This window comes from Calonectris borealis, chromosome Z, assembly GCF_964195595.1.
Source record: "Calonectris borealis chromosome Z, bCalBor7.hap1.2, whole genome shotgun sequence".
Taxonomy (NCBI): Eukaryota; Metazoa; Chordata; class Aves; order Procellariiformes; family Procellariidae; genus Calonectris; species Calonectris borealis.
In genome coordinates, this window is record NC_134352.1 from 39,551,406 (window position 1) to 39,563,589 (window position 12,184).

Here is a 12,184-nt window from a genome sequence, read left to right on the forward strand (position 1 = left end):
TTACTTTGACATGATCTACATTAGATAACTTTTGTTCCGTTTGATCTAGTTTTCCACTTACTTCCTTTTCCTTAAATATTCTTTCCTTTCAAAATTGTTCTAAAGTCTCACATATTATTGAAGTCAGATCTACAGATTTTTACTGCATGCTTTGCACACCTTCTACCTTCCTCACCTCCTCCATTCTATATTTATACTACACAGGGTATTGTCCAGTTATTCACTACCAATTCTCCCTGATAGATTAGTTTACTGTCCTTGTTTCTGGATCTGCGGTATCTTGTATCAGGTTTTCAGAATTCAGAGATACAGACTTTATTCTGAATAGAACGGGGGTGTTATAATCCACTGCTGTTAATTTTTTTTCATTTGTTCACATTATCCATCCTGCTTCTGTCCCTTCACATTATCCATCTGCCTCTGTTCCTTTGGTCATCAATCACACTTCTAAAATATTTTGAGAGAGATTGTTATATAACTTAGTAGCTAACATCATATTTGAGGAGGAGCAAAGAAATTTCACATTTAACATTAAATGTTTTCATAGTTCAAGAAAAAATGAGATGCTTGTTACAGAAAGTAGAGTGTCTCATCAATAAACATAGGCTTGTTAACATAGGCACTTGTTAAACATACTGATTTGCAGAATCATGGATATTAACAGATAAAGATGTACTCAGAATTCATTCTTAAATTACGTCATAATATATGAGTGGTAACAGCCGATAAATGTTTAAGTAATATGAACTTTGGAAATATTTCTGGGATTATTGCTTCTAAAAATTCTTTGCATATACTTCATTTTATATTTGCTTTTTAATACATTTTGAGGGAACAATTCAATTTAATTTTGTACAATTGGTTTTTCTTTTACCTGTTTTCTTAAGCTGGTTAAATCAAGTAATGTACCTGGCCTGCTGCAAGTCAATAAATGATTTGAATTTAATAAAAATACCTAGTAAAAACGAAGACGCCCACCACACACACAAAAAAATGTAACACATCAGTGAGTTCTGTTTAATGTCCCAAATGTGTTGTGTCCAATAGAAATGTTTTAGTTGTGTAGAATATTCTATAAACACTTTTTTTAATAATTAAAAATATCTCTCCCTTCCAAGTTCCTGAGTGGAGGTTTCTTTGAATGTTTTTGATTTAGTTGTAAAAGTTATTGATCTATGCCACTCAGTCAATTAAGTCTTTTAAAAATGTTACGTGGAATCTCACCAAGTGTAAAATTTGATTGTCTGTAAGTATCTATGTTTGTATATCTCAACGTAACACGTAAATTAATAACTGTAAACAATTACACGAGTAGTATATAGACATTTCTTTATATGAAATGGGAAAATACTATGTTTGTCTGGAGCGATCCAGCTTTGAACCTCTCTCGATATGTATAAACTTAAAAGAAAATGATTAAATTGTGCTGCGTTATAACAGTAATGGCCCATCATTTTGAATAAATACAAGCAGTTAAATGTAATGATTGTTTTATGGAAATTACTTTGGCTCATTCCCAATTTTTAGGGTACTTTTATTATGTAAATTTAAATAACTTTTAGCTAACAATTACATTAAACAACAATATGAGTAGTATAATACTACCTCATTGAATTAAACTAAAAAAGAATTGCCAATGGATGATATTAAAATGTGTGTCTTACAGGATAGAATAGTCCCATAAGGTAACTATCCTGAGAAACTATTTCTTTGCTGTTTATCTTATCTTCCTTTTATAATATAGCAGGGTGGCTGTTCCTCTGCTTGACTTAGGGTTTTGTTTGTTTGGTTGTTCATTTATATGAAGGAAAAGATTAATATTCCGTAGTAATCCAGTGCCTTCCCAACCCTGAAAAAAAAAAAAAAGAAAAAAGAAAGTAAACTTAATGATACTGTGTAATTGACTTGGGCTTTTTTGGGGGGTTTACAACTTTTGAGACTTTTGTGAAGAGAAAACATGGTATTTTACTTCTACCTTAAAATGGTAAAACTCCTAAAAATAGTTTTAACTTGCTGTAGATGGAGTTTCAGCAGAATGTACTACATATTAACTATTATTAAAAAATACTGGGAAATAAAGGGTTAGTTATCCACCTTCCATGTGTATCTCTGCTTTTCATGTTTTGTTTTTGTTTTTTGTTTTATTTCTTGGCAGTCTCACCATGAACTCTCCCGCTAAAGGCCAAGGTTCTTAGGACTCTGTGAAATGAAGAGTATAAAACTTATTTATAGGCAGTCCAAACTTGAGCTTTTTTGAAAGCTCTCCATCTTGATAAAACCTTCTCCAACCTTGGTTTTTCCCATTAGTATTTAAGGCACCAGCAGTACATTCCTTCAGTCGCCACACACACTGATTTTATTTGTTTGTGCGTGTACATGTGCATGCGCATATGCTATCGTCTATCATAGTGGAGAAAAATTGTATTTTCTTTCTGCTCTTTTAAACTTTATTACTTTCTCGCATTAAAAAACAAAACTGATGAGGAAAATGAATTGCGAAAAGAAAAACTGATGGCAAGACATGGCATGATTGTAATAAAATTATTACACTCCTATGAATAAGGTTCTCTGTAAAGGAAAGAAAGATCTTGGGAGCAGCTAACTGAATTCTTTAACCCTTCAAAGACTGAGAACGTGTGTATGCAGATATAAGTTATACTGGGATTTGGTCCTGCCTGTAAATAAATATACGTGTTTGAGACTGATGAATGGAGCTGGAATAAGAAATGGTTGGTGGAATTGAACTTCCAGTTCATTGCATGTGAAATATGCTGTGTGAACGAATTCATTTTGTTTCTGTCAGAGGAGGAAAAAGAAATAGAAAGTGGCACTAAAGAAGCCACTTTTCTATGGATTTACATCTTACAGTGTAAGATTTGAATATATGTAGACTTATACAAGACGTTTTGAGCTCCATTGTAAACATTTACTAGGGTTTGTGATTATTTGTAGTTGACTGTGTGGATTCTCTGGTGTTTTATAAGATGAAAGTCCATCTGGCAGCCTTGCCTGCAGGCAGGACACTAATAAAACCCCTTTCCCTTATGATCACAAAGTTTTTAGGAACTTTGTTATCTTTAGAACCTCTCTTGTTCTTGAAATGTAGTTGAAATTAGAAAGCAGAATGAAAAGTTGGACAACAGAATAAAGGGGAGACAAAAATAGTCATACACACTGTATATAGTCACATAATTGTTATACTTTATTTCTTTAGAGAACCAAGTCAAACTGTATTTTTCCTTCTTCATGTACATCTTTTAAGTTCTTGGATGAACTTGGGAGAAAATAACTGTCCAGTTGCATAATGCTTGGGAGACAGCCACTAAGCCTTTTCTTTGCTTCATTTACACCATCCGGTATGTCTCAGAATTTTCCTGAAGGTAAATATCTTGCAGATTTGACACACTCAGATGGCATAGTAAAGGGTATTGTGAACTAAGTAGAATAGTTATTAATTCCTTTCAGTTTCAGTATATGTGTTCCACCAGCACAACATGGAAAAGATAAGCTTATGGTATAAGTCCTAAGTGCAGAAAAGCGGCATCCTGCCTCTGGCATTTTGAAATTTGTTTGTCTGGAGCAAATGTCATGAAAAGTAAACTGAACAAGAAGGTGGGGAGAAATCTTGCTGGCTAGTTTTGCTTCAAAGTAGGTAAATAAATATAAGTCTGCGATTTTTCTCTTATTTGCGGTTATTTGTTTTTCCTGTAAATATTATGGGATTGCTGTGAAGGAGAATCTCACAAATATTGTAAAATGAGCACAGACAGTTTCTAGTTTCCTGAATGCAGTCGTGCACCATCTCCACCTGAGAGCATCAGGTTTACTACAACAGTATTAAGCACAGGGCTTCCTCCCCCTTGCCCGTCTCCTTCCCCAGCAGGTATTACTTTTTCCCCACTTTTTTTTTCCCTCACTGATATATTTAATTCAAATTGAGATGAATAGAAGGTTGCAGCCACATAATTGAAATCATCATGAAAAGGAACATATTTTAGCATGCTGACTTCAGAGGCTAATGGGTTGGTGTTGAAAAACAGCCCTCCCAGCCTAGATGACAGGTAGAGATGAAATTTACAATTGTCCTGACAACTCAGATGGAGTTTGCCAACTCTGCTTCAATTCCATTTTCCATGAAAACAAATGCTGAATGTGACCCCCCCCCCCAAAAAAAAAACCAAACCCACAGATTTAGAATGATCACCTGAAATAAATTACAAATACAATGTAGGCTGCCATGCCAGGTTCAGGTAGTTTCCTTCCTTAATAATATATTTACTTCATAGAGAGAGAAGCCAATCAGTCTTTCCTCAAGGATCAAATTTTTAAACTGATTTATAGGGTTGTTTTTTTCTTCTTCTTTTTCTTCCTCATTTCTTTTCTCCAATCGTGGCACTTTATTTATAATCTTTAAGGATAAAACAATGACAGTGAGCTAAATACCACTTCTCTTTAGGTAGATCATTCTTGGATCTGATTGGAAATTTTATTTTTTTACCTTTCTAAAACTTCGATTTTACTTCACTGAAAAAAAATCCATTGGTACTCTTTAAATTAAATATTAGTTTTGTATCAATTCAACTTGAATTAAATCCCTATTTACTGCTGGACAGAAATATTTTAATCACATGGCTTAAAGATAATTTTTATCATTCTAAGATGTTGTAATGTCTCTTGGTAGCTCTTAGCTACTACTGTATTCTTCATTCTAACTAAACATCACAGATAAGTAGTCTAATAAAAAGATCTGACTAAGAAAAAAACGTGGATATGTAAACTACTGCTCCCAAAAGATTTTTTTTTTATTTTGAACTGACTAGAAATTAAATATTGTAGAGTCTTGTTTCAGAAAGATTGGGAATTATGGAGCTTTTCATTTCATATATACCTTTCACCCACAGTCAGGGTGAAAAAAAGGTCAATTGTCCAGAGAGAGAAATATTCCCATTTCTTTCTTCATTCAATTTGTTAATCTAATAAATCCTTCTTGACATGTGTAGAACAATACAGTTCAATCAAACAGGATTTGGATGAATACTTGTCACACAAGAATTATCAGATGTTATGATCATGTTCTGCCATTTTCAGTTAATACTGTATTTATTAAACATCACATAAAACACTAACGTGCCAAGAAGATTAAATTACTTCCACTGAAAATATTTTTTCCTGAGAATCTCAATTGCTTTATGGAAACATGACTTTTTAAATGTGGTTTTTTTTTGATACAGTAATATTAAGTTTTTTTCTTTCTGTAATGATCTTGCATATGAATGGCAATAACTACTTGTACAACCACATTATTTCCAAGGTACTCTAATTCCCTAGATTTGTAGTTATTCCTGCATTAAGTAGATGGGGCCTGGAGACACGTGCAGGAGACAGAGTTCATATATACCTTATCTCCACATTTCCATTAAAATTTTTGCAGTCAGCTGGTTTATTGACAAAGTAGTTAAGAAATATGGTTTAAATAAATATATATATATTTGAAATCTGTAAAACTATTTAAATTGTGTAATTAGCAAATGTCTATATTTACATAAAAATTCTGAATTTCATGTATATTAAACAAATAAGTACAAAACAACTATGATGTCAAGTAGAGCTTCTTTCTACTCCTGAAGATAACCTTCCAAAAATCAGAAATATGAGGTTTTCTAACCTGACATAGGACAGAATTATGAAGTAACACAGAAATATTTGTGCTAACTGTATGTGAGCTAATTGGAGCTCGAGAAGAAGTCCAGGTACTAGAACTAAACATTACATGCTATGGCTATACTTACATGCCAGCTGGGGAGTGTTTCAGCAATGGAACTTGATGATCTACATTGTTAGAAATTGTCATAAGCAAGTTTTTGGTCTCTTCCTCCACTCATTCCCAGGTTGTCATGGTTTAACCTGGCAGGCAGCGAAATACCACGCAGCCGCTCGCTCACTCCCCCACCCCCCCACAGTGGGATGGGGAGAGAATCGGAAGGGTAAGAGTGAGAAAAACTCATGGGTTGAGAAAAAGACAGTTTAATAGAACAGAAAAGGGAAAATAATAATAATAATGATAGAAGATACAAAATGATTGATGCACAATGTAATTGCTTACCACCTGCACTGACCAATAACCAAGTAGTGATTGCTACTTCCTGGATCACGCCTACCATTCGTATACTGAGCATGACGTCATATGGTATGGAATACCTCATTGGCCAGCTGGGCTAGCTGTCCTGGTTATGCTCCCTCCCAGCACCTAGTTTTTTGTTTGTTTTTTGTTGTTGTTGTTGTTTGGTTTTTGTTTTTTTTTTTTAAGCTAAATGTCCTTGACTAGCAGGTTACTTAGCAAGAAATTATCAGTGTGTTATCAACATTCTTCTCATACTAAATCCAAAACACAGCACTAAGAAGGAATTTAACTCTATCCCAGCTGAAACCAGGACACAGGTACACTACATGAGTATTGGAAGTTTGGCTATAGCCACGGTGTTTGGGTCGTTGGGAGAGTTTAGCAATATGACTAGAAGACTTTTTGATGAATGACCTCTGCACCGAGCATATCACAGGCATATTTCATTTATTATTGTAAGTGTAGCATTTGTAAACTCTTCTACCTTCCATTTTGTAGTGTAAATCATTCCTTCATAAGGTGGTCATCTGGACTTCTGGACTATCATTTCTCTGAAGGTAAATCGTGTCCAAAACAGAATGCTTCCAAGAATACCATGAATTTTAGGAGTGGCAGTATGGCATGATTTGACTTCAGGTCAAATTTTCAAGTAAAAAAAAAACCAACCCCAAACTTCTGTAAGTCGTTTCCTCAGAGTTCTTTAATGGAACAACCCTACATAAGTTCCTTAGGAAAAAGAAGAACAATTTTATGCTCCATTCACTTCCTAAGTGCTGAGACCCTGTCATGCCTTATAAAGACAAAACTAGATTTACCAAGAAACAATAGAAATGATAAATGAATGATAAACTACTATTTATAGTCTTTATAAAACTAGAAATAGTTAATGGTATTATTGCCTTTGGGAATACTTGCTAGGTTATCACAAACTCCTGTAAAATATATTTATAACAGCTCTTATTTCCAAATTGAACTTTAAATGGCCTTTCTGCAGAATTAAACACTTGAAAAGCAACTCATAATATCAGTTAAAAACAAATCTCCAGTGAATAACTGATGCCATTAAATTGTGTATGGTTGAATAAAGTAATCTTTCAGTAAATCTTAGGGGAAAATTAGTAATATTAAAAATTCCCATTAAATTTTTAACAATGAATTGCTACCTATTTATGAAGTTTACAAATCCTATTTAATCACAATACAAATATTGGAACTGTTTTCTATGAAAAAAATAAACAGGCTTTTTAATAGTGTAATTACATTTCCAATGGAGTACAAACACATTTTGCTTCCAAAAGCAACTTCAATATTTGGTTGTTAATCTTCTATTGATTTAATATATTCAAAGTTATAATCCATGGAATCAAGAGTAGATTTAACCTGTGTATAGCTAAAGGAAGATAAAACACCATGCAAATTATAAAAACTATTTAAACTTTTCTCATGCTTTTGGATCAATGTCTGTGACAATACTAATGGTCTAGAGGAAAATCTGGCTTAAACAATGAAAGCTTTTTCCTTCTTTGCAGTGCTGGACAACAGTTTGGAATTTCCACTGTCATTCATGCATCTCTTGGTAGATTTTACCATTTTGATCTGGTAGCTTACCAAATTCCAAGTTGTTCTGAAAACTCCTTCTCAGTGCATTTGCCGCATGAAGAGGCTTGTAGGATTGTTGTCCTGTTTGTGAGAGTGGAAAACTTGGCTATTCCCTTTCATTTAGCCCTACCATTTGAAATAAAGGGAAAAGAAGGGAAACTAAGGTGTAATCTTTGTCTCATGCCAGTATACTCTGGCTTTTTTTCTGCCTTGTCTCAGCCTGGTATAGAAAAAGAATTACCTTCAGATATTCTGAGCTAAACGCAGTTTTTCTACAATTAAGTAGAACCTATAGGTGGTCACACTCATCTGAAGCAAACAAAAATTTGATTCCTATGTTGAATACATATACAGAAATCATACATCCTGGATTTATTGTAAAATAGAAGTAATTACAAAGAATAAAAATGAACTCTGTCTCTTTCCAGATAGTCATTATTCCAGGTTAGTACACAGATTAAAACAAACTGTAGAAAACATTTTAAAGTGACATCCTAATTTGCATGCTGTTGAAAAACAAGAGGTATGAGTAAAGGACTGAGGCAGGGACTGAGAGGGAGATAACCCAGTGAACAGACTTTTCAGCATCAGTTAACTGGATTCTTTGCATTTCCTGAAAACACCAGGTTGGTGACAGATGACTACTTTGGCAGATACTACTTTATTTGACAAGAACATACTCTTATAGGATTTCTCCATCATCTACTGGACTTAATTTTTACCTTGTGACTTCATTTTTATCTCAGCTTTACCCACGTCTTAGTGCAAAAAAAGATCTGAAATGAAGGTTTTCTATGTGCTGTCTTAACAGATTTTTTTTTGTGGCATTAATTATAAAAATATCTTTTTCCCACAGTACATTACTGTGGATCTAATTAATTGCTATTTTCAATAATTTCTTTCAGTTAATTTAAAAAACAATAGAAGTTTGCTTTAATTTTCTTCTTACTAGTGCCACCCTTAGATTTTTTCTGGTTTTCAGTAAATTTTGTTATTTATTCTTACAGTAGTGCTTCAGTTTTGGGTAGTTTCATGTGAAGATTTATAATCTCTCTTTATTCAAATGTTTGATATCTTACAGTCTATGCAACCTCTTAGAACTGCCAGGACCTTATTTTCTTTTGAAATGCAACCTTTTTCCATTCTAATAAAATAAAAAGGCCTCAAATCTATATTAAAGTGTAATGCAACATAGAAAGTCTAGATAAGATAAGCCATGTGCCAGCATCAAATTTGTTTTGTATCTGAAAAATGTGAAATTCCTTAAAATCAAGCACGGTTTTCTTCTCTTTGAGTAAAAATAAGAGATGTTTGTAATAAAAAAATTTACATTTTGAACTTTCTGAGAAGGTGAAATTATTTGCAGTGTTCTCATAAAAATATTAAAAAAAAAACAACCTAAGAGTTTTCAGAAGAATTTAAACCAAAATAAATAGCCAGAGGTGACAATGGGTTTTGTAACTAGCTGAATATCTCCATTATAATTTGGCTTTCTACCAGATATTTTATATTTTACTTAAACATACTAAGATGAACCAAGCTTACTATTCAGCTAAGAAACAGCTATAATTATTTAGAGAAATAATGTTGCCTCCTTCAGAGGGATTTTATCAGCTCATATTATGTTTTGATATTTAAATGAAAGTGCTCATATGTGTTGGAAGTACTGAATTGATGACACAGTTGGTTTTGAAGTGTAATCTTAAGGAAGAAAAATTACTAACTGTCCTGCTTTCAGCTGGGATAGAGTTAAATTTGTTCCTAGTGCTGTGTTTTGGATTTAGTATGAGAAGAATGTTGATAACACACTGATGTTTTTCGTTGTTGCTAAGTACCCTATAGTCAAGGACTTTTCAGCTTCCCATGCTCTGCCAGGTGCACAAGAAGCTGGGAGGGAGCATACCCCAGTAACCCAACTGGCCAGTGGGGTATTCCATACCATATGACATCATGCTCAGTATATAAATAGGAAGTGTGGTCCAGGAAGTAGCGATTACTGCTTGGTTATCAGTCAGCAGATGGTGAACAATTGCATTGTGCATCACTCATTTTGTATATTCTACCATTATTATTATTATTATTATTATCATCATCATCATCATCATCATCATCATCATCATCATCATCATTATTGTCATCCCTTCCTTTTTTGTTCTATTAAACTGTCTTTATCTCAATCCACGAATTGTACTTCCCCCCCCCCGCCCCCGATTCTCTCCCCCATCCCACTGCGGGGGTGGGGGGAGTGAGCGAGTCGTTGTGTAGTGTTTGGCTGCTTGCCAGGTTAAACCGCAACACTAACCAATCAATAAAGTTAATCTTCCCCCATGTAGTTGTACTTAATGTATCCAAAATTTTTTAGTCTTGTATGTTAATATAATTACCTGTGAATGCTTTGAGCACTATATCACCTTAATTTTCTGAAATGAAAGAACATTTCTAGTGTTTTATTTTAGTTGTGATGTTGATGTTTTTTTTTTTTTTTAAAAATTAAATAAGCTAGCAGTACATTAAGTGACTGCAGGACCTTTCATATGGAAAATACATTCAGAAATGTGGCTGCAGAATGTCAAGTAATGATTGAAACAAAGATCTGAGTTACTTATAACAAAAGTCAATGCAGTCATAATGATTTTATTTTTTTCTCCTGTTTGTTCTCTCTACTGAGGGAAAACAGGAAACACTGTAATGCTTTAGACTGGATAACTGCTCTTGCTTTCATAATTTAAAGCAGTCAGGAAGCTGGTGATTTGATGACCTGAAGATTCATACTGTTTAGAGGGATCTGCATGACTTTGAGCTGTTATACAGGGTCCTAAACCATGTCAGTTCCAGCCTTGCATTCCTGGTATGAATGTTAAAGGGAAGCCTACAGGATTTTTGACAGCAAAAGTCTTTGCAGGTAAAATAATAAAAATTAGCAATGCTATTGTATTATTCCTCTTATCTTTAATCAACATGGATGTAACTATGTAACTTTACTACCTGAGACAGCTGTTTCTGGTAATTTTATTGCTGTAATGAGATTGGGCGAGGATTAACTTGTTGAAAATTATAGGTTCCAGGGAATATAAATCTGCCAATACCATATTGTGAACAAGAAAAAGCAGTAAATAACATACTTACGGAAAATTAGTGGCTGAGATGTAGCTTTCCAGTTTAAATCAGGTAAATGCTCAGAATATGATCACATAGAATTTTACTGGTTTCATTTCAATTTTCCTAAATTTAGTAGTGACTAGACTGACCTGGAATAGCATGATGCCACTGTGCTTCTTAGGCTACAGTTTGAATGTCATGCCAGGCACACAGGAAGCTTCCACTGAACTTGTGCAAAAAAAACGGAAGTCCTTATTATAAGGCAATTCTTACCCAAATCACTGTTGAAGTCATAATGCAAAACCAACATAATTTAAAATGGGCTATGGTACACTATTTTTCTTCCCTGTGTGGCATCATGTGGCTTCTATTTGAATTTGAACAATAAAAGTTCATTGTAGTCAGAATCTTGTGCTCATCCCTTCCTGAGAAGAATAACTTTGGTATCTAGGGTATGCTTTCTTCAAATCATGTTAAAAAAGGATAAATAAAATGTTTTCAAAACAAAATCCTGAAATCTGATTCTATTCAACATGACATTTTAACAACGTATTTTAAAAAAAAAATTAAAAAAACCATGTTTTGTGCATTATAGATTTGTTCTTTCAAGGAAAACATTCCATCAGTTGAAATGTTTTAAGTCGCTTTAATAAGGTCGGTTGGGAATAAGCTTTCAAAAAAATCTCTGAAAGGTTTGCTTTATAATTTCATATTAAAAGTGGTTATTGGGAAAAAAAAGAAAAGAAAAGGAAGAGGAAACTATTTCCCTACTTTCTACATGTAACTTACTTAGAAAAATGTAAAATTAACAGTGTATAACACTGATCTTACTCTTTTTTCCTTTCACTCTGCATCCTATTATACATTATCCTCATAAACTAACTACTAAATTCAATGTATGCTTACACACCATAGAACAAATTTGTAGAATATTATTTTGAGATGCTTGACCGTTTAAATCTATGTGCACTGTTGCAAGGAGTAATTCAGTGTTTTGGAAATATATTGGGGAGCTTCCTTATTCAATGCCTTATTACTGTGTTAGAGCAATGGAAAGAGATTTAACATAAAGCAGTGGTTAAAGTCCTTTGTCTGGGTTAGACTCACTTGGCAAAGCATGTTGCCACTGTTCTTCTTAGGTTACAGTTTGAATGTGGTGCCAGACACACAGGCAGCTTCAGCTGAACTTGTGCAAAAAAAGGAAGTCCTTATTGTAAGGAAATTATTATCCAAATCACTGTTGAAGTCATAATGCTAAGATATCATAACTTATAATGGGGTACAGTCCACTGTTTTACTTCCCTGTGTGGTATCGTTCCCTCTGCTGTGTTTTATTCTGAGAAGTAATGCCACCAGTTTCGTAAG

General features: G+C 33.7%; 1 protein-coding gene across 1 annotated transcript in view; it reads left to right on the forward strand.

Moving 5' to 3' along the window:
* Positions 1-12,184, forward strand: part of CNTNAP4 (contactin associated protein family member 4) — a 263,240-nt gene that overhangs the window by 17,397 nt on the left and 233,659 nt on the right. The gene's annotated exons all lie outside the window — the stretch shown is intronic.